Source organism: Lemur catta, chromosome 3, assembly GCF_020740605.2.
Source record: "Lemur catta isolate mLemCat1 chromosome 3, mLemCat1.pri, whole genome shotgun sequence".
Taxonomy (NCBI): Eukaryota; Metazoa; Chordata; class Mammalia; order Primates; family Lemuridae; genus Lemur; species Lemur catta.
In genome coordinates this window covers 75,535,060-75,556,926 of record NC_059130.1, presented here as the reverse complement: position 1 = coordinate 75,556,926, position 21,867 = coordinate 75,535,060, and positions in this window count along the sequence as shown.

Here is a 21,867-nt window from a genome sequence, read left to right as displayed (position 1 = left end):
CTAAGGCAAGAGAAGGAAGAGATTCTATAGGTCTGACTTTTGTAAAATCACACCACCTACTAGATCTTCCCCATAGAGTAGAGCAAGGAGTGTCACAGGCAGGCGATGGGGTGGGCAGGGGGACCCATTACAGCAGAACTACAGTAGCACATACCACATTGTGCAATTGGTATTTATTAGTTGATTGTTTGACTAATGGCCTTCTCCACACACTGAGCCCCTCTGTTCTGCTCCCTCTGCATGTCTAGATCCTAGGCTGATGCCTGGCATGCAGTAATTACTCCATTTAAATGAATGAAGGTTAAATACACAAATGAAAAGCTTCTTTTCTTAGTAAATGTAAAACTCATCGCCTTCTAGGTTGAAATCAAAGAAGAACCAAATGGGAAGGGTAGCTGGTGAATCAGCCCATGTCTGTTCCAGAAATTCACCTTTCCTTTTAGGGTCAGTCACTGACTGTCTGTGACATCACCATATTGGCCTACGCACACTTCACACTCTTGTAAGTCTCTCTTAATATCTCTTATCCCAGATGAGGAAGGACTAGAACAAATGACATTCACTATAGACACACATATAGTAAAGGGGAAATAAACGCAGGATCAGGAACCTCCATCAGTGGTCTAACTTAAAGAGCTTTTACTGAAATTTTGGATGGTATAAAAATAAATTATCTGGTAGATCTCGATGAGATAAAAGAAACCTAAATAAATTAACATCTATTTATAAAAAGAACATTAAAATGGGTTTGTTACATGCTATAACTATGGAGTGTTCTAGAGCATATAATACCATGTAGTCCAATTTTCTGTACTTTCGGGGAATCTAAAAATACAAAAAGAATTGTCTAATATCAAGAGGTCTAGTGGAAGAGACAGAACCGAGATTCAGGCCACTTAATAACCAGTGCAGCTCTCTGGTCCCAATTTAATGTTTATTACCAACTGCCTGACTCTGCAGGTCTGCATGGGCCCTAATCACTGAAACCTAAATCAAATTAGATTTCAAATCAAATTAATGCTACTTGTGGAATTTTATTAAAATATAGTTTATCTTAACTTCTTATTATTTTGTTAACTGCAGAAGTAACTCAATACATTAAAGAAACTTGATAGTTGTTGACTGATAAATGTGTGTGTTAGGTAGTGAGGAGAAAGAATAGTTGCTTGCTTAGAGAAAGGTGGGGTTTCGAGATAATATGCTCTTCCAATTTGTCAGGTGAAACTTTTTCATAATCAGACAATCAGGAGATAGTCACATGATAAACAGATGAACCAAATTATTCTGGGTCAAGGGTTTGATAGAAGAAGTCTTTACCAGCCTGAGCAAGAGTGAGACCTCGTCTCTACTAAAAATAGAAAGAAATTATCTGGCCAACTAAAAATATATATACAAAAAAAAAATTAGCCGGGCATGGTGGCTCATGCCTGTAGTCCCAGCTACTCGGGAGGCTGAGGCAGGAGGATCGCTTAAGCCCAGGAGTTTGAGGTTGCTGTGAGCTAGGCTGATGCCACGGCACTCACTCTAGCCCGGGTAACAAAGTGAGACTCTGTCTCAAAAAAAAAAAAAAAAAAAAAAAAAAAAAAGAAGTCTTTAGGGCAGGATTAAGATAATGACACAAGAAGATGTTGAGTAAATTTGCCTGAGAGAAGCAAGTAGAATGGGCAGAAGAGGCAGAGATAAGGAAAGAGGTAGGTACTTTACTGGGAATGTCTGCCTAGAAGCTTTCCAATACTTTCAGGTAGTCAACTGTTCTCTGTTACTTCATCCATCTGAAATTAGATGTTGCACCATCTGACCCGGTTATATTTCCAGGTGTATTGCAATCAGCAATAGCTGTTTTGCTTGTTCTTGGATGAACAACTGCTAATAAGTAAACTCAATCATAACACTAGAAGATAGAAATGAAAATAACAATGTGGGCAGAAAATCTTTGCCACAGAAGTCTTTGGGCTAAATGACAGAAAGGTGTTACCATTTCTCAGATGGATTAGACCAAAAGACGTGATGGAACCTTGGTAGAAAAGATGGCAGGCATGGCCATGAGGATGGGACTAGGGAAAACCAAGTTGTCTACAGAGCCTAGAGAAGGTGATAATGTCCAGTACCAAGTAACTGAACAAGGTCATACGTGATTCTGACAGGCATGAGAATTGAAGGAGTTATAATCAGTGGGATGGAGCATGTCCCTGGAAGTTACCAGCAGAAAAAAATATGCAAAATCTGAGTCATATATTGGGCTTACACAATAGGCTATTCCTGGAAACAGCCTGAGATCTAGGCAGAGAAACCAAGGCAGAGCCCCAAACATATGGACTGGGACAGCCACAGGAGTGTTGGAGGGAAAACACTTAGAAGATACCAGGGGAGACAGGGTTTACTCAGCATAGCAAGGCTGAGTCTATCACACCAAAGGCAGATCCACTTTTGTTGTACTAGGTAAGAGCAGTGGTTTGGGTGTTGACAAGCTTTGGTTCCAAATCCTGGCTTTGCTGCTTACCAGCTGTGAAACTTTGAGGGATAAGTTAAGTACCCCTTGGAGCCTTAGTTTCCCCATTTATAAAGTGAGATAATGCCTAAATCATGGGCTTTGTCCAGAGGATTAAAGGAAATGCTATTTTAATTTACAGTTGAGTATGTGACATAAGGTAAAAGTAGATATCATCTTAATTATTTTTCACTGATGCAATCAAGGTGGCTAATATGCCTCTGGCTTAGAAACTGGATGAGTTTGCCTGACAGTGGTGGCATAAGTTCTAGATGAGAAAACTAAGGAAGTTGAGACTCTTAGAGGTATCAACCTTACTGTGCCTCAGCTTCCTCACATGTGAAACTGTTGAGTTGGTCCTTAACCAAATTATTGGTCCCTGCTAAGTGAGCATCTCCAAACATTGTGGATGAAATCTTTCCTCTAACAAAACCTTTACTGGATTGAACAGTAAGGTTACAGCACAGTGAGACACTGTCTGAGTCAGGAATCAGGGCAGAGGGCTCTGGCTCCCAGTGCACGATCCCATACTGGATCTGTCCTGTCCTCGTCTCTAGACCCTACTTACCTCCTGTCTCTAGGAAGGTATCTGGATGAAAGATTTCAGCCTCTAACATGTTAATGAGATAAAAGCCTCTGTCCCCGGCCTTGGAGACTCATAAGTTCATTTGCAAGGCTTTGTTATTGAAATAAGTTTTCAGAAAGCAAGGATGTCAGTCTATTCAAAGCCCAATGCCCCTGTCCCAGGTCTGTCTTCCACAATTAGCAGGGCACAGAGAGTACTCATGTTGTTCGTCCTGCATTTTTGGCAACATCACTTACACATCAGATGTCACTTCACTCCTGCAGGCATGCAGAGGCCCTTTCTTCTTTGGTATTAGGAGCAAACCAGTTCTTTGATAACAAGCATGAGGTCTGCCCACCTGGCCACGGATAGAGGCAGAGAAAGGACATAAGTGCCTGTGGGTGCCTGCAGGAACACACATGTGAGCGTGTGTGTGCAGAGGGTCATGGAGGGACAGAAATGAAAGCTGAAACAGGCCTCTTGATCAGTGCACCTACCTCACAGCACTGAGAGTACTAAATAAAATCACATATTTCAAATAGTTTAACACAGGGTGCTATTCCACTAAGTAACCATAAAGTGTGTTTGTGTTGGTCAGGAGCAATTTGATTTCAAGAAACAGAACCCCAATTTAAACTACCTTAGACAAAAGGGGAGTTATTTACACATCACTCAGAAAAACAGAAATCACACTGAGTGATCCGAGGGAATCATATACAGTATGGGACATAGGTTCACAGATGTTGGAAGGCTGAAAGGGCAAAAGGGACACTTAATTAACACAGAAATGGTGACTGCATAAGAAGCGACCTCCCCCAGGCCAGGGGAGCAGAAGGGGTAAGTCTCTAGAACCATGGATCTCAGAGGAGGGGCTCTGTGGACTAGATGCTTAGACTTCTGAGGAAGGAGCGGGTCCCACCCCAGCTGCTCTTGGTTCCTCTGGGGGCCTGTGCTGAGCCTCCTGTTAGGAGCACCGCAGTGCCAAAGAAGCTGGAAGCTGCCATCAACTGCCTCTGCCTGGAAGACGCTGATGAGAACAGTCAAAAAACAGAAAGGGTGGCCCTTCTCCTCCCCTGGGGCATTCTTATCTCTTTTGTGACTCCTGTAACCTAAAGGAAGCCTCTGGCAAAGGGTCCTGGGAAATGCAGTTTGCAGAATATAAAAGGAGGGTTTCGGACTGAGAGATAATCAGTAAATAATTGGCAAATTGGCTTATGGAATCCAAGGAAGGCTCAACTCAGAAACCACGGGAACCAGGACCTGTAGATTGCTAGGACTGCCTCTCTGTTCTCTAACTTCTGCTGCTCACTGCTCATCAGCTTAGGCATTTCCATTCTCCATGGTAGCACATGGCCACCAACATATCCCAAACCTGACTCCCCACATGGATCACTAATGATGAATTGAAACTTAGTTCAATCATATCTGCCTTCACTGTAGTCTTACTCTAATATGACCTCAACCCAAATACGAAGCCTTTATGAATTTTAGATATTCTTTCCTCTTTAAGGTGGATTAAATAAGATTGTGCTGGATGACTAAGGTGATGCTTATGAAATACTTGACTTTGGGGAAATAGAGATGAGTACATCTCAACTTAGAAGTCACAAGGAGTATTTCTATTCTATTTCACCATATTTCAATGATGGGTCATTGTATAATATTTTAGGAGATGTCAAAATTCCCTTACGCTTGCAGTGTAAGGTTTTAGACATACCTCTGTTCTGCTCTCAGGGCATCACAGTTAACTCGTAGGCATGATTCTCCCATTGCAACTTCTTCCTTTCTTCACACTCCCTTTTAGCCAGAATCTCATTAACAACTGCATCACAGTGAGAAAAGGAAAAGAAAGATGAAATTGATGAAATTTAATTCAGATTGTTATATTTGTTCTTCAAGTTTCTCAAAAATTTTAGAGCAGGCACAGCAGCAAAACAAGCTAACAGAGCCTTGGTTTGCCATGTTTTAACTCTTGACCATGAGTCTCTGCTGATGACAGGTTTTTTCTTTTTTCATTTTCATAGTGAAAATAATAATAACAATTATATTTTCATAGGTAATGAGTATTAAATAAGGTAACATTTGCAATTTTAAAAAATCACTTATCAGGCCCTTTCTGATTTCTAAACACAGACACTTTGGTGACCAGCATGAATAGAGCTGAGGGCAGTCCCCCAGGCTTGCCTACTTTGATACAAACAACCTTTGCTGACCTTGTGACTCAGTTCTCCTTACCTGTTTCATTGCCAGGATTAGAGGCCATCAGGCCCAGGGAAGCTCAAGGTCAGGGACTAGGAGGTCCAAATCTCAAAGTGGCCCAAAGCAGAGAAAGACCCAGAACTCAGAAGGGTCACGGCTACTCAGCATCAAGTTCAGCTATCACATGGATGTACCCACTTGAGTAGAACTGCCAGGATTGATAACTGTATTCACAGGTTATTTAACTAGAAGCAAGTGGTCCAAAAAAACGTGTGAGTAAAGATATAAGAATCATAACCATTTTTTTTAAAAACAAAGTGAGTCCATTTCAGTTGAGCTGTGTAGCTCAGTTCCCCCAAAGGCAACAGTTTCAAAACCTCCAAGAAGTTATTATTGTCTCCAGGGTAAAATCCAAATTGTTAGTCCTACATCCAAGGTTCTTCCTGCATTGGCTCTGTGAATTATTCACAATCTAAGCTATTAGAACTTTAAATTATTTTAAGACTTAAAGGAATGTGGTTGTGGAGCCTGAGTCACATGGCAGGCAGCTGTAACCTAAGCAGTTGCAAACTTTGTTTCTCTGATTATAGATTAGCCTTCTTCCTTACCTACATTGTTTTGTAAAATGTTGTAAATGACTCAAGAATGCCAGGGAAGATCCCTCCCCTCTCACCATTTATCTTCATCATAGATTAACTTCCCTCTTCCCTTTCTCACACAAAGACTTCATGGCTATCACGTTGTCTTAAGGTGAAATGTTAAATATACTCTTTTAAATTGGAAAGGAAATGAATGAAAACAAACCACAAGGAAGAAAAGAAAACAAACTATAACTAATTAAATTGTAACTCATAAACCAACCTTATATAGAAAATGTTACAATCCTATTAAACTTTTGTTTTCTGTCCATATAAGCAGGAACTTAACTTTTGACTTTGGAGCACTGACCCTATTCCTTTGGAGTCTGTTACACCTGAATGGCCATTCTCAGCTTTGCACTTGAATAAATTCTTGAAAACTGGATTCTGGTCCTTTTGATTCTTTCACGTTGACAGTTCCAACTCATTGCCCTCTCAGCTCTAGGTTCCATTGCCTTCTCTCCACAAAACAGCTGTTCTCCTATTGCATTTAGCCTTCAACACAGGTTGTTCCCTTTCCCAAACCGCCCATGACCATCTCCTACTCATCTTCTAAGACAGGGACTGAACACCATTTCCTCTGAGGAGCTGCACAGTCTTACCAGCTCCCTCCTCAGGGCACACCCAATGCAACAAACAACTATTAAAATAGCTTCTCTTCCAACTAGACCATGAGCAGTCCCTTGAAGGTATTAACAGAAGCTAGGCTAATTCATCATCACGTTCCACCTCCCTGTCTCTCTCCACCCCACGTTTGGCATTTATAAAATTTTGAGAAAGAATGAGAAAAAAAATTCTCTCACATAAATGTTTACCCCTGAACTCACTCTTTTCTGTGATTCCCCTTGCAATGAGAATAGTATGGTAGAGTGGACAGCAGGTCCTAGGGTCACACAGACCTTATTCTAGCCCTGGTTTGCCACTTATTAGCTTTGTCACCATGATCAAGTTAACTTAATGTCTTTGAACTTCAGTTTTTTTCATTTTTATAATGAAAATCATAATCATAACATTTACATTTCACAGGAAATAAGAGATCCAAATAAGAAAACATCTGTAATCTTTAAAAATATAAATTAAGAAATGCTATACAAAAGTATTTCAAAGTGGGAACAATTATGATTTCTTAAAACATTTACTCTGGGGATAGAATAGGAAATAAAATTCAACCAGAAAGAAAACAATTAAAAAATTAAAGGAGAAAAAGAGAATGAGAGCATTTCATAAGTGGTTTTTGGTAAGAAGGGATAAATAAAAGTGTCTAATAAAAACATCTGAAATAAAACTTTGAAGATTTTTCAGAGATTAATCAATAGCTTCCTTGTGGTAGAATAGAGAAACTGGCATTGCTGTTTTATTATAATATGAACATTAAAACCAAAATGATAATAAAAATAATTACTATTAGAAGGCAATAAAGTACAAGTTTACATCTGAAATACAAACAGCATACAATAATTTTAAGACCCTTTTCTTCTGCTATGTTTCTCCATTCCTTCATTGTCACATCAATCTTTCAGGATCACCTCTCATTTTAATCTCTTTCTCCTTCTTGTCAATCCCTGTCAATTCTGACTTTAAATTTCTGCCTCTTCTCTTCCATGAGAACCATCTTTTAAAATCATTTCTCAAAACGACTTGGAAGATCTGAAGCCATACAATCAAATCACTTATAATCTCAATTTAGATCAAACAGACTTGTAATTCCAGTACAAGAAAATATGGTTCATTCATAAATGAGAATTCCATTTTTAATTTAAAATATAAATTTGCTGCAGTACTTGATTATGTCAATACATTTTGTTGCCTATTCAATACCTACCTCTTCCTTCCTGCTCACAAGCAATCTGAATAGGGACCTCTCTCCAGTCCCAGTCCCAAGGGTGAACGTCAATTATTATTGTTAATCTAGAATCATAATAATTCTGTTTTCTTCACTAGTGATTGCTTTAATCATGGATATGTTTTGCAATCCTGGTAAATTAAGCTAGGGAGAAGTATGATTCTGGACTTTTTGACTTTGAGGAAAGATTTTCATTCTGATAAAAAGGGATAGGTGATGAAGTATAGCTCCATGTGATTGTGTAAGCACATGTTGCTTCAGCCAAAAGAAGGGAAGGTATTGACACCAAAGTGAAAATATCCAAGACACCTGGGTCTTTTATAAGAGCATTAACTGGCTGGATTAGCAAACTATGGAAATGCCCACCTTTGGATGTCTTGTTATGCAAAATAATAAATCCCTTATTGTTTAAAACACTTTCAAGTTTTGTTTTGTTTTTCCAGCTGAAAACTTCTTAAGGAATATATTGGTGAATTGAGTCATCTGGTTAACCATGAATTTTAAAAAATCCCTTCCAGGTTATGTTGAGAGAATACTAATAATGCCATCCCCCCAACTTTGCCAGTGAAAATCTAAAGAAACAAAAATAAATACAAACATTCAATGGTACAAGAAATACAAAACTCCCAAAAGAATTTCTAAAATATAGATGAGACTGTAAAACATAAAAGATGCTATATAATATCTAGAAGAAAATTTAGATAACATCAAATGCAAGGTTTGGTAGACCTGACCATATAAAAATTTAAACTCCTAAACATCATGAGTAATTTCATAATCAAAATGAAAGGTTAGAACAACAAATTAGGAAAAATATAGGCAACATATATACAACAAAGTGTTAACATCTTTAATACAGGATGATATTTTACATGTCAATAAGAAAAAGATATTAAAAGGGAAAAATGGTTAAAAACACATCCACTCAATAGGCACAAAAATTCAACATTAATCAATGCAATAAAAATAAAGAAACAAGGAAACACTATTCTTTGACTATATCAATAATGTTCATAGAATCTATCAATAATATTCATAGAACATGATATGAATTCTAGGAATTTTATGAATATGATCTCTATTTGTTAAGACTTATAAACTAATGGTAAAACTGTGTTGCAGTTTTTCCTGATTAAAGTTTGGCAACCAATAACAAAAGTTAAAAATGTAAAAACTTTTTGACCCAATTATTTTGCTTTTAGGCAATTTGTCATTAAGAAAACAATCAGAACAGTGTACAAAGATATATGCATAATAACATCCATTTCTGACTTTATTAATATATATAAATTCCCCAAACCAGGTGCACTGTCTGGAGAATGGACACGCTTGAGGCTCTGACTCAGGGGGATGGGCGGGACATGGACAATGTATATAACCTGAGCTTTTGTACCCCCATGAAGAGCTGAAATAAAAAAAAAATATATATATATATATATATAAATTCCCCAAACCAAGGGATTTATTATTTAAAAGTTAGTACTACCATAGGAAAAATTTCTATGTAATAATTAAAACCATTTTCAATAAATGACATGGAAAGAAGCTCAAGATAAAAGGTGAAAAAAATGGATTCAATATTCTATATATACAATATAATAATCTTGACTTTTAAATGCATTATTTGTATACATTTCACCCAAAGTATTGCAAACTCAAAGCTCTTGTGTACAATGAAATTCTACTGAAATTTTGGTGGAAAATTGGGTTGATGAAGATCCAATAAATAAAACACACGATGGAAAACAATTTGCAGTTCAATAGCAGATATCACAATTTTTAGAAATCTAGCCAGCATTAATCTTCCATTTCTCTTCAGTTTCTCACTGGCTGTGTTGTTCTGCAGATCCCCACCCCACCCCGTGATGCTAGGCCTCCTGGGATTCCAGAGCTGCTGCACTTCCTGTTGCTTTTTCTGCAAGGAAATACAGCTCCCCTTCATCTTGTCCTTGCCTATCCATGTAAGGGTGTTGGTGGTATGTGCTAACAACTTTATCTATGGCCACCAAAAAGGCCCATCAAATGCTTTCCATCCTTCTTTCCTGCAAATAAACCAGAAGAGCAATCTACCAGAGACAAGAATCTGGTAAAAAAAAACTGTTTCTTGGTTTTTTTTTTTTTTTTTTTAATAGCATTCCTGGTACCTGTGAATTATATATATATGTCATATATATATGTGTGTTTGTGTATATATATATATTTGTAACTTTAGCGATACCTATCTCTGGGAAAGATCACTGAAAATTTTTATTTTCATTTTCATGTTTTTTCCTATGTAAAAAAATCTCTACAATAAGTATGCAATCAGAAAACAAACCAAAAGGTTTTTCTAATGTTTTCCAATCCTTTTTATTGAAACTGCAGGTAAAGCATGCTAAAATACTCTCTTACGTTTGTAATACTGAATCACAAATATAAGTGAATGTTAATGAATTTAGATCAAATCTTATAGCAGTTAGGATCATCAGCAGGAAAAAGAAATGACTTCTTATTGCAAAATCCTGTAGAGGTAGAAAGAAATTGAGAGGAACTGGTCCACCTAATCTTGCAATGGCCTTTTGTCCAAAAGGTGCATCATTCTCTAGTGTAATGTACTTGTAAATGAGTCTGAGTCTAAACAAACAAGAGTCTAAAATGAAAATGATAGGGGACATTTTGAAATAATAGTGGCTATCAATTTATTTTGTTGTCATTCATTTCTCTCTCCTGAAAGAGACTACACATTCACAGGAAGACTCATTACTCTTGACAGCTCTAGTTGATTAAGTAAGGTTGTGTGTGTATATATGCTAATGTGTTTCCACATGTGTGCACATTTGTGTGTATTTATAAAGAAATAGCCTTGATCTTTCCACTAAACTGTGTATTGTATAATTGATTGTATTAATGCATTGTACAACTCTTAGAATCAATCTTTCAATTAATGGATTTATTAAATCTTCCCAGACTTCCATTTTCTCAAAGCCTATTTTCCTCACCTCTTATACCTGTGTTTGCTCATATTAAGTTAGATTTCATTCCCCCCATTAGTTTAATCTTTCCTTGTCCACCCAGTGCTTACAATGCCATTTGACTAAGAGTATTATTATACATTCAGCTTTAAACAGAGAGAAAATTCCACCCCCATCCTCATGTCTAAATCCAGAAGAGAAGAAAGCAGGGCTAATTTTCCTCTTCTCCAGACTACTTGAAAGTCTAATTTTCTCAATTTCTTGAGTCATATCTCTGACTAGCATTTAGGCTAGTCAAGAAAAGGAGGGGAGAGGAAGTGAAAAAGAAGATCTTCTGGGACCAACCCCAGGAAGTATGTGCCTGGCTATGTGATCTAGTAAAATAATCCGGGCTTTTTTGTCAAACAGGACTGAGCATCTCCCCCAGCTCCATCAACTTCTCCCTGTGTAACCACGGATATGTCACTAAAACCGAGCCTCAGTTCCTTTACTGTAAAATGGGACAATATACCTACCTAGCAAGGCTATTGTGAGAATTAGAGATATTATGTGTAAATAGTTATGATTATATACCCTATGTCTCCAATATCAAATATGTCCCCCAATGTAAACCTCAATATTAAATATTCAAGTAAATATTTGACTGTAGACAAGTGACAATTTCTCTGTGCTTAACTTTTCTTATCTGTAGTATAGGAATAAAACTGTTCATCACTAACCTCCAGTTTTCATTGCTCTATAAAAAGGGAATGCAAGGGAAAAGCTGTGTTTATTCTTGATACAAAAAATATTTATTATATTTTTATGACTCATTTCACTAACTGATGGTTTACATAATTACCATCTAGGATTGCTATGAGGATTAAATAAGCAATATACATAAAGCATAGTGTTCCCAAAACATTAACTATCATCATCATTATCATCCTCTACATTAAATACTTTCATCGTCCTTATTCCATCACACCTAGTTCCTGATTTCTGGTGTGGAAAATGTTTCTGAGAAGTGCAGGCATCATTTAGCTGCTCGGTCTGGGCCCACGTTATCCAGGAAAGCCTTTTTGATTTGTCTGGACCTACTGTCCACCATTTTCAGGAACAGCAGGGGCACACTGGCTACAACTTATGACATTTGTTCTGTATGTTCTGAATACTCAGGCAACTGTTCAAATCATTTCATTGCTGAAAACTCTCCGCTCACCCCAGGGCACTAGAGCACTCAGGGCCAAAACCATTAAAACCCAGTTTATGGAAACATGTGAACATAGAAATAACAGTGTCCCTTCACCATGGCAAGGATGTGACACTGTCAGAGTACAGTTCAGGCAAAGCTCCAGGCTAGCTCTCCTGCTAACTACATTGATATCTGCAAATCAGTCATGTTAACACGGAGCCAGTCATTTAGCTCACGGATCAGATTTTCGGTCATCTAACTATATTGTAAAAATTGGCTTTTCTTCCCTGGTCAGTTTTGTGAGTTATTTTAAGGAGAGAAATAAAATAGAACAGAGAAACATGCTTCTCTTACAACAATGTAAAATGATAGCTACAGATTTGAGGGGAAAAACAAATAAACTAAAGGTAACTGAAAGGTAAATTGGGAACCGAGGAGTAATAAAACAGAGGAGAGATGTAATGAAATCTATCCAATTACAATTCTGCAGGGAGTAAGAAATAATACCCACCACATTCTCTATCACAAAAAGCATTCACTGAAGGCCTGCCATTGAGAATAATTTTCCCAATCAAAGATTTAAGTGAGGTCACGATGGGTGGTATATAAACAATCAGTTAATGAAATGAGCCATAAAGAATGGGATAAACCATTCTAATATCAACTATAAATGCAGCTTGTCCTTTGCTTTCTCTTTGTACAGAGCAATGAGAAATGGAAGCTGGGTGATGAATGTAAATAACACAGAGGTATATGTGTAGCAAAGTACGATTGTTTAACTGGAGGCCTGGGGCCAGTCACCTGAACTATAGATAATAGAATCTGACTGGAGATAATGGATATGACAAAATCCACAAATAAAAGCCCACGTTCTTATTTCATACATGAACCCCACAGATCTTAACTTAAAATGTATTTTTTTTCATTTTTAAAATAATCTTAATAGCTATTTCGTGGCTTTTTTAAGATTATTAAAGGAAAATTCTTTTTCTTCCCTTTTTTTGGTTTCAATAAAATAGAATACAGAAAAGTTTAAAGAAAAAAATTAAATATCAGCAGTAATCTTAGCATACAGAAATAACCACTATTGCCTATTTTGTGTATTTCATTCTAACCTTTTTTTCAGTGTAGGCTTATGTATAGAAATCTATTGAAAATGAGAAATATTCTCTCTTTAAAATTTATATCTTGCCTTTTTCATATTGATTGTTATTTTAAGCACAGAGCTAACAAGTTAGGTTGTCTAAAATATTCACAGCATTTTAGAAACAGAAAATTAGAAGAGAGATCCGAGGACTGTTAACGGGAAACATGCTCTTAACTACAATGAATATCTGCGAGTGTAATAAGATAGAAAAACATTTGGATGAATAAAATTTTTTTAAAAATCTCAGAATTAGAGGGAAACTCAGAGAATGTATAATTCTACTCTTGTCCAAATGTTTAATTCCTTCCAAGGCAGACTTGCTAAAGGAGTACCTTAGTGGCAAAGAATGCAGTACAAGCAGCCCCCAAATTACGATGGTTTAGCGTACAAGTTTTCAAGCACATTTAAGATAGACTAAATTAAGCTATGCTGTTCAGTAGGTTGGGTATATTAAACACATTTTCGACTTACAATCTCGGGGCAGCATGGTGGCTCAAGCCTGTAATCCTAGCACTCTGGGAGGGCAAGGCGGGAGGATCATTTGAGCTTAGGAGTTTGAGACCAGTCTCAGCAAGAGCGAGACTCCATCTCTACTAAAAAAAATAGAAAGAAATTATCTGGACAACTAAAAATATATATAGATATATAAAAATATATATAGAAAACATTAGCTGGGCATGGTAGCACATGCCTGTAGTCCCAGCTACTCGGGAGGCTGAGGCAGTAGGATCGCTTGAGTCCAGGAGTTGGAGGTTGCTGTGAGCTAGGCTGACGCCACGGCACTCTAGCCCGGGCAACAGAGTGAGACTCTGTCTCAAAAAAACAAAAACAAAAACTCAATTACATGGACACACCTAATTGCAAGGGAAATGTTATCAAAATGCGTACCTGGATGAGGAGAAACAAGTTTGGTAAATGGCTAGCCAATCCCTGCCACACTTCTATTCATCAGAACGTTCATTCTCATGATGAGCCAAAATTCTGCACAGATAGCTTCTCATTCTTCCCCAGGACAACATAAGATAACTCTCATCCCTCTTTCACAAGATTACCCTTCATATGTTTAAAGAATGATTTTATATCTCTCATATGTCTTACTTTCCTCAATCTAAATACCCCCAGTTTTCTTTAATTTCTTCATGTGACATTGCTATTAAAGTCTAGTCATTAGCAGCTATTTGATATATTAATAGAAATAACCAAATTTACATACTTTAGTATTCTCTCAAAACATGAAGTTTTAGGCATAATGTAACAACTGATATGCATAATAAAAATATTTAGTCGTCTATAAACTAAGCTCACAGGCAAAGTATGTGACACACATTTAAAATATGTCATGCAACAAGATGTTAGAATGGGGATTGTTTGCCCTATCTTAGTATTAACTAAGGATTCCATTCTGTAGATACCATGTTACCAACATGAGCCTGAGACAAAGTGCCTCCCTCCATGTGCTCCCCACAGGCAGATTTATAAAGAAAATAATCCTGAGAAACTTGTCCAGGTCTCTTAAATCCTTAGCCAGATCAAAGATTAAAAATGGGGTCAGATGGAAAAAATAAAAAAGGAGATGTCTTTTAGGAGTGTATTTGCCTTGCTGTGGGTCTCTACCTGCCCCAGTGTTGGAATGGAAGTAGAGTTGCAATCTTTTTGCCTCCAGCCTAGTGGGGTGATCTTCAAAGGGACCATTTGGAGAGACTTTATGTGTTCTCTGCAGTTGGGAGATGCCAAGAAGAATGGTATCTGAAAAAGCAAGGACTGAGGTTTCACTGGAAGGTAAGAAAGAGGTTAATTGATTAAAGACCCAGAGCCAGAAAAGCAACCTCACATGGGACCAGCCTCTATTCCATAGTTCGTCAGGGCAAATGATGCAAGAATGTTTCCTGGGGGCCACGTGTGGGAAACATAAAGGAAACAAAGAAAAAATAATAATTTGACTAGATTAAAATTGAACATAATATCTGTTCACAAAAGACACCATAACCTGTGAAAAGATAAATTATGTAACAGGACAAATATTTATAACACATATAACTGAGAATTACTCTCAAAATATATAAATGAAAATTATAAATTAGTAAGGAAAAAAATCCCAATAGTCTAAAAGGGTGGGAAAATGGGTACATGATTTGACTGCAGCAAAAATAAATTAATAAGAGCACCGTGAATAAGCATGGATGATTCTCACAATCACAATAATTAGATACAAACTTAAGTTGCAAAAGAATATATGTAAATGTGTGTATGTACATATATATATAAATTGAGATACCATTAATATCATGTAAAAATAAAACCATTGTTAATGGGAAATACATATAAAGGAAAAAATTTAAAAAGGAATTGGAATCTCAATATCAAATTGGGGGCAGTATAAGCTCAATGTCAGAAATCACAGGAAGCAAGATTGAGGAGAAACAATAAACTGCAGAATTAGATCTAATAAGATTTATAGATTAAAATTAACAGATATTTTAAGTGATGTTTAAATGCTTACAGAACCAATGAGAGTATTAAATTATGACCAGAAAGAAGTGGGAAAAAAAACTTTTAGAAATGAGAAATATAATAACTGAAATTATAACTCAATGGATGGGCTGAATTAAAGATTAGACAAAGCTAAAGATAATTAGGGAATTAAATGCCAAAGAAATTTCACAGATTGCATTATATAGGATTATTTCACTTTTAGTCATTTTTTTTGTTATTGATTTCAGCATATACTTGTAAATATCTCATAAATCAAAGAAGAACTCATAATGGAAAACATCAAATACTGAATGTAAAAAATAAAACATCAAAACTGGTGGGGTTCCGCTAAAGCAGTATTTGAAGGAATTGTATACTGCACATGATAACATTAGAAAATAAAAAGAAAGAGACTTAAAATACATGAGCCAAGCATTCAGCTTAAGAAGTTAGAATGAAAACACGAGACTAAACCCAAGGAAAGTAGAAGAAATGGGATTATAAAAATAAGACCAAAAACTGATTAAATAGACAATGAAGATACAATAGAGAGATTCGACAAACCAAATCCAGTAATGTATAACAAAATGAACATGCAATATCTAGTTGAATTTATATCATCTCTTCAAGGTTTTTAATGTTAGAAAGGAACTAATATAATGAGACACATTATATTTTTATGAAAGGAGGAAAAAGTATAAAATCTCAATAGATGTGGGAAACATTTAGTAAAATTTAACATACATTCATGATGATAAACTAGAAAACAAAGTGAATTCCCTTAATCTTGTGAACTAAAAATAAAATCCTAAACATCCCACTAACTGAACGGATCCCTCTCAGCCAAGGGGACCCCAGGAAAAACCTTAAAACTGAGTTCCCAGCCATGGGAACGGGATGCTAGGTGTAGAGCGCCATTGCACATGTGCATTTTCTCTTCATAAATATTCATGATTCCTCCAATAGCTTGTTAAATATGTACATTTAGCCACCCCGCTCAGTATAAAATCTTGTTTCCTTCTGTCTCTCTCTTGAAACCATGTTTCTGGCTTGTGGCTGGAGCAGCGTTTCTGGCTAGCCAGAATGGCCACTTCGGGCTGAGAACCCTTCACAAGAAATAAAGCTCTCCTTTTTCCAAAGTAAAAACCGTGTGTGTGTGTGTGTGTGTGTGTGTGTGTTAGTTAACAATTTGATACATATTATCTCTTGAAATACTGTGGGAAAATATCATATTCAATATGGTACTTAACGATTGCTTCATTTTATAGTAAGGACCAGTTTATACTATAATAATATGAACCCCTGCTAGGAAATGTGTGTTTGTTTTCTGCATGGGTGGTTGTTAGGATTATTGGGTTGCATTTTAACATAACAGCAAATAGTTAACTTTTTCACCCTACAGTTGGGTGTTTATGGGTAGCTTAGAGGCATACATGACTTGAAGTACCCCCAAAGTTCTATTTGTGAAAGTAAGTTGGTTGTAGTTTTGGTTGAAATGTACTAGTTTATACTTACATCTCGATTTCAGTGACTATGTTTTCAGAGCCCCAAAATCCAAGCTGATTGCCTAAGAGGCATAAGAGAACTTGAGAAGATAATGGGACAGCATATTTGAAATCTGCTCTTCTGTAAAACTTGAGATGCATGATTATCGGAACTGGACAATAATATGGGACCTTGCATCTAATTACTCCAGTGAGCTCAGAAAGTACATGATGCTCTATGGAAAATCTTTCTCATTTTATGAGAATGGCATGATTTAAAGCATGGATGGTCTTTTAAAAAATCCTTTAAAAACAATTGTGTTGTTTGGCTGGTTCTAGAATTTTTATTCCTAGATTAAAAACAAAACAAAACTTCACTTCTATTTATGGTCTCTGAAGACAGACAGAACTGGGCTCTTTCTCATACTAGCTATTTTACCTTTGGAAGGTACTTAAAATCTCTGGTTCTCAGTTTCTTCATCTGTAAAATGGGGATAATTGCAGCTGTATCATAAGGTGTTATGCAGATTAAGGAAATATTGCAGTTACAGTGCTTACCGTGGCACCTGGCACAAGGTAAAAGCTCAAAAAATGAATAAAAAATTCTTATCTATTTCTATTTCCATGTTCACTTCCCTTTTTAAGTAGCTCAGCCTTTGAAATTCTGCTTAAACTTCCTAGTTTTATATTAAGCTGTGCATTGAGGAATGAAGACGAGAAGCCTGCATCTGGACTGAATATTAAAGGTAAAATAGCACCCTCCAGAGGTCAGAGTGGATTTGACAGCCATTGTCAGCTCAAGAGTCCCTAAAAGGTAGCTAGCTGCCACATACATACATGCCTTGGGACCAGAATCAGTGGCATATTTGCTGGGGCCCAGGGCAGAATAAAATTATGGGATCCTTGTTTAAAAATTATCTGGAATTTCAAGATGGCAATAACAGAGCATTAAACAAAGCACGCAGTCCTCTGAGCTGTGGGGCTTTGTGTGACGGCATAGGTTGCATGCCCATGAAGCTGGCCCTGCCTACAAGCATCTCTCTCCACTTTTACTCATAGAGAAACAAGATTTGGTTATCATTGAAGCCAAAAGTTCTATTATGATCTTGGTCAGTAAAACTTAGTTTCAATTTGGGGCTTCACTGGGAGGCATATTGGGACAGTTTTCCTTCCATTGGATGATTGTCTGTAAATAGACTCTATTTGCATTCTGCTTTTAGCATTAAACTTTCACACATTTTAATAAGAAGGAAAAACTCTTTGTAAATGCAATTACTTTTAAAATTTATTTCCCTTTGAAGGGTGTGAACTAAAATAAAATCCTAAGCCATCCACCCACTGAATGGACCCCCTCTTGGCCAAGGGGACCCCGGAAAAACCTTAAAACCAAGTTCCTGGTCTTGAAGGGGAGGTCAGATACTCCTCATTATACCCCCTCCCTTTTGGAGTTTAGCTAAAATTGACCAGCATTAATGTTAAACAGAGGTCTCAAGACTGATAAAACAGACTCTTTGTGACAATAAGATAATAAATTATTAACAAGACCTAAAGCCATAGAAGGCAAAGGTTAAATCACTTGCAAGCCATCAATTTGTGTAACAAATCACTTGAGTTTATATTGTGGTTTGTCTCTGGTTAATAGACTTCTTTATTGTAAAACATTGCAAGCCTTTAGACAAAGCTTTATTTCTTTAACCAATTACAAACCAAAGAATCTTTAAACCCACCTATAACCTGTAAGATTGCTTTCAAGATGTCCTTCCTTTTTGGGCCAAACCAGTGTACACCTTCCATGTATTGATTTATGATTTTACCTGCAATTCCTGTCTCCCTAAAATGTGTAAAACCAAACTATAACCAACTGCCTTGAGACCACTTGCTCAAGAATTCTTGGGTGTGGCTCCCAGGCCATGGTCACACATGTTCAGCTCAGAATAAACCTATATAAATTATTTTATAGAGTCTGGGGTTTTTTCCATTAACAATTTGTTCCTAAAAGGATTCCTGAAAAATACCAAATTTGTCATTCTGATTTATCTCTGAGGAAGGAGAAAAGTGATGAAAATTTGAGAGGAGAACAAGGGAGAAGAGTTTCAACTCTATCTATAATATTTATTCCCAAATCTAAGTATATATTAGAATTCAATAAAACTGGTTGCATGTATACATATATTAATATATTAAACTCTGTAAGCTTCTGCCTTTGCAATATTTTACAATAAAAATATTTCCAAAAACCCTAAACTAAAGAAATTATGGTCTTTCAATATAATTTTTGGGAGTTAAGAAAAGAATTTGAATTCAGGTTCTGCCATGTAGTGTGGCTGCATGAACTTGGCCACATTCCTTTAACTCCACGAGCCTCCATTCTCTTATAAATTGAGAGGGTTGAACATCCAATCTGTAAGGTCCCTTTTGGTCTATTAATCTTTACTTCTATGAAATAGCAAATTACTTAGAATGTAATTTAGGAATGTTCGCTGAATGTGTACAATTGCTTGTGAACTGGTGGGGCAATGTGACAAAACTTCAGTAAACCTAAACTCAAGTTTAACTGAAAAGAAAATACAGGATGTAGATATTTTCCCTTTGCTCAACTTTACTTTTAAGAGAAACAGGCTAACTGCAAAAACAAAAACATATAAAAAAAAAACCTCATGTCAAATATTCAAAGATTTATTTGTTTCAATTTTGAACTTCAAAAATTTGAAGCTTTTGTATTTCCAAAAATTTATCATAGGAGCTTGGAAAAATGTGAACAATGCTATGATTCCACAAATAAAGTGTATCAACCCTACCCTTCCTTACCACTACTAATGAATAGTTTTAGCAGTCTTGCAGTCATTTGGCCAAAATATTGCAAACTAAAATGAACTGAAAACTCAAATGCTTATGGGTCAGGATTGAAAACTTAAATGCTGATAGGTCAGACAAATAAGTAACTGGGTGAGGAGAAGCTAGGTGTAGTACAGGAGGGAGTGGTGGGGACTGTAGCAAATTGGAGAGAGTGTGTCCTAATTGGACAGTGTTTAGCTTTAGTTTATCATTCCTGTGTGTCAGTTTGAGCCTGATGTTAACAAAGCTTTCCATTTTCCAAGAGAAGATAAAAACCTGGACTTTTATGAGATTTCTCCAAGTTTTTATTTCTTGGCAACTAAGGCAAACCTTTATTTTTTAAAGTGTCTGGTCTGTCAGATAAAACATCAAAGGGCTTAATTTAATTCATAGTATTAGTGTTTTCTTGACTTCTGGGCTTAAGTGTGTTTGTTGGTTTTTAGGCTTAGTTTTGAGGGATTTTTTTTAAAGTAATATTAATACCATGTCCAATGGAATTGAGGCTATTATCTACTGATCTCCGGGTTATGACTTTGCCGCACATTTTTTTTTTTTTTGTGACTCCAGCTCCTCATTCACTCTCACACTCTTCATTCTACTTATATCTTCACTCTTGGTGGTTTCAATATATGTATGTATTTACTATGCTTTCTCAGCATGGCTGCTCATACACTTAATGTCTCTCCCCCAGGAATCTTGCTTTCTATCCTGCCTCAGCCTCCACACTCCCCAAATTACACTGTAGACCTTGTCAAGACTGGTAACTGCAACCATCCCCACCTCGTTCTCTGATCACTTTTCATCTTTCCAATTTATTCTCTCTACCCTGAGTGCTGGTTCCAACCGTCTCTTGACTCTTCACAGTACCTCCCTTCAATTGATCATTCTACCTTTTTATTATACCTTGGAGGAAAGGAAAGAACCTTATCTGAGAATAGCAAGCCCTTTCAAATTATCAGGCCCAGAGATGCATCGATATGAGGCAGTAATCACAACCTATTTCCCCTCTTTGAGCTATGTTTTCATCTCTTGAAACTGCCTGCTATTGCCACAAGTAGCTATAAATTAACCTAATAATGCTGCACTGGATACCATAACCCACGCTCTACAGTTTATGAATGTATAGCCAATCACCAATCAATGTTATTTCTGTAAACCAATGCGAATGGCTGACAAACAACTTTGTGTCAGCCCATTGCCTTGTCCCCCTTTTTGGTCTTTAAAAACCTGGTGGTAACAAAAGCTGAATGAAGCTCATATCCAAGGTTACTCGGGTCTGAGTCTTCTGGGCAGCTGTGCTCACTTTGGCTCACGTAAATTCTTTAAATCGTATTTTTCTCTTCCTTTTAAGTTGACATTTCTGGTGCTGTGAACAGGACTGAGAGTGACTCACTCTTGACTGTCTGACATTCCTCCCAGGCTCAGCACCTGGCCAGCTCTGAACTCCTGTGTTCTTCTGACTCCAAGAGAAATTACTGAATGTGAAGTGATGAGTCCTACTGAAATCCAGACCTTTCCACCCTTTGGTTAAAGGTCTAGAGTTTGCTTGAGCTGTTCTTTCCAGCCTCCTTTCTATAACAGAGGTTTTCCATCTTTACCCTGTGAGTAAGAGATCTGGGTTACAGAAAAAAACAAAAAGCAAGCAAAACAAACAAACAAACAGAAAAACACCTGCCTTTTCCACCCCTGCCTGGGGCAGAAGGTGTGGGTCACAGTCAGGCGAAGAGCTCGCTAGAGAAATGCCTTTTCTGCCTCTGTCCCACAGCAGTGAGCTCTGGGTCAAGGTGTTGGCACCAGTGCTTTTGTTTAATATAACATGATTTTTAAGATTGCAGTCATTGTTTGAGAATCCAGACAGCTTTTCATTTGTGACCAATTCCTGTTAGTTCCTAACTGAAAAGTGCGTGACAGTGAGTTTTTTGGCCCCAAAGAGGTGATTTGCTCCCTCTGACCCATTCGGGGGTTCCAAGTGGTTGGAGACTTTGCAAAGGTGTCAGGGTCATTGCCCACAATGTGAAGCGCCCTCACAGGGCACTCCCCACCCGAATGTCGGTAGGAACCCCTTTCTGCA